The 6,050-nt window shown below is 50.2% G+C and overlaps 1 protein-coding gene across 1 annotated transcript in view; it reads left to right on the top strand.

Annotated features, from left to right (window-relative positions):
• The window catches only part of mafb (v-maf avian musculoaponeurotic fibrosarcoma oncogene homolog b (paralog b)), an 86,871-nt gene extending 85,476 nt beyond the window's left edge, over window positions 1-1,395 (top strand). Inside the window, exon 3 of the mRNA XM_012822308.3 lies at window positions 1,047-1,395. The gene's annotated coding sequence lies outside the window, so the exon portion shown is untranslated. The remainder of the gene's footprint in view (window positions 1-1,046) is intronic.
• The last annotated feature ends 4,655 nt before the right edge of the window (window positions 1,396-6,050 follow it).

Here is a 6,050-nt window from a genome sequence, read left to right as displayed (position 1 = left end):
TAGTGTGTGTGTGTGTGTGTGTGTGTGTGTGTGTGTGTGTGTGTGTGTGTGTTCAGTATAGAACTGTACACTGTGATATGACACAGAGAACGAGACAGACAGGCAGAGAGCCAAGGGAAGATAAGATAAAGTGCACGAGGCAGGAGCCCAGGTGGGCACCACCTCTGAGACGGCGTCACTGTGGAGCGGTGTGGTGAGACGGGCCAGGTGGCGTCTGTGGGATGGCTGTACCGTCACAGAACGTGCTGTAGCTTCGTGGAAGAGAGATTATGCTGTAGTGAGGGTTTAGGGAGGGTTTGTCACCAGCTCCACTCTCAGCTTATCTGTGGTGTGGGACACAAGACTGCCTTGACAATCTCAGCTGGCGATGTTGTGGACAAGAATATCCATGTGTGTGACGTTTTAAGTCTCAACTGTGTGTAAAAACGTAAACTGCAAACTAGTTCTCAGTCAGAGATTGCATGGCGTTTAAAGCAGTTGGCTGCGTAGTGATGAATGTATTTCCTCAAGTTTTCCAAAAGAGAGAGAAGGCTTTCAGTAAGAAGTGCTGGAGGTTGCCTGTGCGTTGCCTGTGTGTTGCCTGTGTGTTGCCACAGCTGAAATGGATCCTCTGGGTCGACTCTGTGTTTGCCCGGGCCCCTGGGCTATCGATTCACCTGGCTGGCCAAGCGTGAAAAATCAGGTCGGCTCTGCTTTATGATTGGTTAATCCATGTGTCAATGACTTTGCTGGAGCGAGTAATGTGTCTGACAGAGGGTTTGTTTATGGACTTGTTCCGGGTCACGGTCAAAGCACAGTTTAGCGCGCACACAGGACTAGTCTTTCTTCACGCCTCAGCTCAGCTGTGTGTGTGTGTGTGTGTGTGTGTGTCTGCTCTGACAGTTCATATCTTATTTCTGAATGGGACTGTAGTTTTTCAACCTTGTGTGCATTTATTTTCAAGATGAACTGAGTGATTAAGTGAGACACATATCAAACACCAGAGAGTTGTGTGAGAGGGAAATTGACTTTAATGGGATTTGTTTTGTTTTTCTTCTGCCTTCCAGAAACACAAACATGACACTGGACTGCTGATCTCTCACCCCCAGCCTCCGAGGCTGCCCCAAAGCACAACCTTCCCAAAGGAAATCCCCGAAGAAGAAGAGATTGAGAGAAGAAAACGACAACATCTACTACAACAACAACAACGACAACAACAACGACAACAACGCTGCCCACCTTCCTCACGGTCAGCGTCAGCCTCCTCTTCCTTCTCCTTCAGCTGATTTCTCAGCTATCTTCCAACTAAATGTACCAACGGTGGGATGACGCCGACAGCTAAAACAACAAAGACTCCAAACGAATTGGTCAAGCATTTCTTCAGGGGGAAAACTCTCTCAGCATGTTTGATGGAAACAGAAAAAAAAAAGTTACAAAAAAGAAAAAGAAAAATCAATTTTCAGAAGAAGAAAAAATACCCGGAAGATCCCTCCCCTCATGCTATATCTATCATGTCAGTCGTCATGGACACCTTTGGCCCCTAAGAATCTTCAGCCGAGCTGCTTCACTGTAATTAACATCAGCATTAGCACTTTTATAAAGTAGATCACAGAGAACCCTTATTCTCTAGACTGACACTGGGTGGCCAGTCATGACATGATGTCCAGATATTAGTACTTAGCCCACTGCTGCGTTTAAATGATGTACAGTCTAGCCAAGCTATACAGGCTCATTCTTAGCCCTTTGACATTGTCATTTATGTATATAATGATCTAAAACCATACTTGCCACCATCCCCTTTTCCCCCTTATCGTTCTAATTTGTCCTAATACAATTAGCACACCATTTAATCCAAGTTATTTAGATCAAATGCAGACACGTCGATGTAGATAAGGCTTGTGCTAGCAGTAGCAGAATCCGCAGGGATGCTAGTGACATAGGCCAATCTGCTGGTGACAAAGACACTTTAGAGAAAGCTAACTCGTGAAGACATGAGACGCCAGGCCCAACCAGTACATGCCCTCCTGGAGAGAGACCTGATGATCCAACACTCCCTCTCTCCCTCCCTCCCTCCCTCCCTCCCTCCCTCCCCACACTCTAACCTCCACCCTCCTCTCCCCCACCTCCACCTGAGTGATGACCGGTTTCTCATCTGATAATCAAATGTTTTTCTTTTTCTGGGACGGACTCTAAAATGACTTTCTGTGCATCTGGGATGAGTGTGAATGACTTCCACCCAATTCTTTTTGGCAGCTCTTCTGTACGGCTCAGTGCAGTATACAGTCTTTCCTTCTCAATCCTTCCCCTATCTCTCTCTCTCTCTCTCTCTCTCCTTGTCTCCTCTTAAGGCAGCGTCCTCTGAGACAGTCCTTGTAGTTTTCCCATGTTGTGCGCTGGTCTGGTGCTGCTGCTGCTGCTGCCGTCTGCCCTCTGCCCCGCACTGATCCACACTGGGCCGAGGGTGGATGTGGAGGTGGAGGTGGAGGTGGATGTGGAGGTGGAGGTGGAGGTGGAGGTGCGCTCAGAGGATGCGGGGGGCGCTGGCTCTCTCCGCCACCAGCCTCTCGCTCAGCTCCCACAGGCTGAGGGCGGAGGCGTCGTTCTGGGCCTCGGCCGAGGGGTGGCAGCGGTAGCAGTTGTTGAAGTACATGCCGCCCAGACCCTCCAGCTCGGGAGCCACGGCGCAGTAGACGGTGGTGGCCGCGCCCTGTTGCTGTGGAAACGACAAAAGAAAAGGACAAGAAACAGCAGCGTGAGTGAGCGGCTCCCAACTGTTATGACAGAAAGAGCCTGCGGACCCCAACGAGCCGACACAGAGGAGCAGAGTGGACTCTTTAAGGACACCTGAGGAAGGACCCATGCCTAGAACCTTCCGGACCGTCATCTCTGCTGGAGACAGACGGATTCTGATGGAGGTACTGAGGGTGGGGGATGAAGACGGCGAGTCCTCCATGCTACTCCAGTACACGTCAGACACTTAACGCATAAGGAGCATCCTGGAGCTGACGTGTGTGTGTGTGTGTGTGTGTGTACAAAGACTATTTATACCTCCACAACCCTGATTAAGACTCATCAAAAACGGCATGCTGTCTATAGATATCTAGGCAAATGTTTGTCCAAGACAAGAATAACAGTGGACAGGTAGGAGACCCACAAGCTCCAGATGATTCAAAATGTTTTTCTTTTCTTTTTTTTTTTCTTTCAATTTTTTTTTGTAAATTGCAGCAGCATTGTGTAATTAATCTGGGTTTCTGGGATTAGACTTAGACTAATACAACATGCCCAAAATATAAACAGCCACATTTGTTTATTATGATTTCCCTCCCCCTCCTCAACCCGAGCGCTTTTGTTTAATCACTGGAGATTTCGCGTGGTGCGTGGTGTGGGATGTGGGATGTGTTGCAAGCTCGTTTGGTGAGCGGTGTGTGTTTTTCCAGCGGGCTCACACACACACACACACACACACACGTGTGTGTTTGGCTCTTCGGCTGAGGGTGGCACATAAAGAACTGAGGGGGCCGTCTGCCAAAACGCTGTCCCTTCATCTCACGTCAAAGGGATTTACACACGTCACTGAGTCAATGGAGGCTGCCTGTCAACGCCAGAGAGGACCGCTTTGGTCACACACACAAACCCACAGAGATGCATGTACCCACACACGCACACACACGTGTACACACACACACACACAAAAACGCACACACACACACACACACACAAAAACGCACACACACACACACACACACAAAAACGCACACACACACACACAAAAACGCACACACACACACACACACACACACAGTGATTAGCCAGCACCATAAGCCACATATGGTAAGCTTATATTTATCTTGGCGAAAGCCCTGGCAGGTTATTTCCCAGTGATTTCCTGGTGAAATGTGAGTTTGATGTGATTTGTGATTTGACGCCTGCTGGCCCAAGCATGGGACTGGTGGGGGGGGGGGGGGGGTGACGTCTTACCTTTAACAAGCACGTAATGACTCCTGGGATGGATACGTGCGTAATCTGTTGGCTGGCCAACTGTCTAAAGCTGATCTGCTGAAACACCTCAGCTTACGCTCTGTATACCCTCTCTCTCTCCCCCCCTTTCTCTCTCTCTCACACACACACACACACACACACACACACACACATATACACACACACACACACACACACACACACACACAGCTGTTGTCACAGAAACAAACACAAAGACACACACACACACACACACACACACACACACACACAGCTGTTGTCACAGAAACAAACACAAAGACACACACACACACACACAGACACTTCATCTCGACCATCAGTGCAGTGTGACTGTAATTGGCTCGTACATAGAGGCACCAATAGGAGCCAAACAGGCTGTTTTGGAGATGGGTAGATGGAGAGAGAAGAGAAGAGAAGAGAGGAGGAGAGGAGAGAGGTGGGGGAGGGAGAGGAGGAGAGATGTCATAGAGAATTACGGCATGTGGTACACTCAGACGCTCAAACGCTCAGAGGCTCATCTTTCATGTCCCCCCCGCTCGCCAGAGAAAGCGGCTCAGGCGACTTCACAAGGAGAGTCTAGGGGTGAAGCGGAGTTCTGTAGGAAGCGGCTGCAAACAGGCCGGCTCTTTATCTTCAGACGCCGCGCGGAGGGCGAGAGAGTGAGCGGGCGTGCAAAAGCAGAGGCCCGTCAGCCTGCCAACACCCACCCACCCACTCACCTACCCACCCACCCACTCACTCACCTACCCACCCGCTCGCTCACTCACTCACTCACTCACTCACCTACCCACTCACTCACTCACTCACTCCATGGAGGGGGAGGGGGAGGAGGAGGAGGGTCGGCCCCAACGCAGGGCTTTCTGAAGCGGGTGGGGGGGGGTGCAGGCTACAAAGCCTCCGCCTCATTTGAGCTGCCGAGAAAACAGCTGCAGCACAAGCTGGCCCGCACCACAGATGAACACACACATGCGCGCGTGTGCACACACACACTCACACACAGAGAAAACACAACCATTGGGAATAAAGCCAACTCCATCGCCTCCATTGCTAAATCTTTACAGTGAACACATTTCCCTCACTCCTCCTCCTCCTCCTCCTCCTCCTCTCATCCTCCTCTCCTCCTCCTTAAAGTGTAGTTCATGACAATAAATTCAATAAACATGACATCAAAAGCCAGGGATGTCCAGGAATGCGCTACTTGCTACGGCAGCGCTAAGTTCACACACATTAGCCCAGACACCCCTCAGTCATCCTGACAGGCTGCACTTCCACACTCACACCAAACACACACACACACACACACACACAGGCTGCACTTCCACACTCACACACACACACCAAACACACACACACAAACACACACACACACACACACACACACACAGGCTGCACTTCCACACTGGGCTCTCTGCCTCTAAGGCAGGGCACCTCACCCCCAGACTGACAGCACTATTTCAGGCCACATGCTACCAGAGCGGCCGCCCGAATGAATGAATGAAGCATTTAGAGAAAAGTTCAAAGCAGGTGTGGGCTACCTATAGCGTGGGTTTGGGCGGTGATATAAAGCAGGGGACTGTGCTTTATTGACAAACAGGCATCCTGGGCCTGAAGGAGACTGAGCCGCAGTGGTCGGAGGACAAATGGCTCTTGAGCAGAGGCGCGGGGGAGACTGGCAGTGTTAGCTCTCACCACAGAGAGGTTGGGCGGGGAGATTGGGAGACCAGATTCATTTCATGCTTTCATTAACCTCATCAGAGCTACTGGAGAAAGGTGAGGTTGGAGAGAGTTAATAAACTGCATTTGTCCCTCTAGCCTGCCTACATCCATCTGTCTTTCTCTCCCTCCCTCTCTCTCCCTCTCTCTTTCTTTCCATCCTCTCTCTCATTAACAGTCCCCCTCTGTGTTTAAACAGCCCTCATAACTCTCCCCATTTCACATTCCACCACACCTACTGTCCAAAGTGGCCCATTCTTCTTCCTGTCGCATCTTCTGACACGTTGAACTTGCCTCTGTGTGGTGAGTGCTACGTGTGATTCTTCACGCTTGGGTCTAGATATGAGCCTGTGTAATAA

The sequence above is a fragment of the Clupea harengus genome, chromosome 3, assembly GCF_900700415.2.
Source record: "Clupea harengus chromosome 3, Ch_v2.0.2, whole genome shotgun sequence".
NCBI classification, from domain to species: domain Eukaryota; kingdom Metazoa; phylum Chordata; class Actinopteri; order Clupeiformes; family Clupeidae; genus Clupea; species Clupea harengus.
This window is presented reverse-complemented; position numbering and strand designations above follow the sequence as displayed.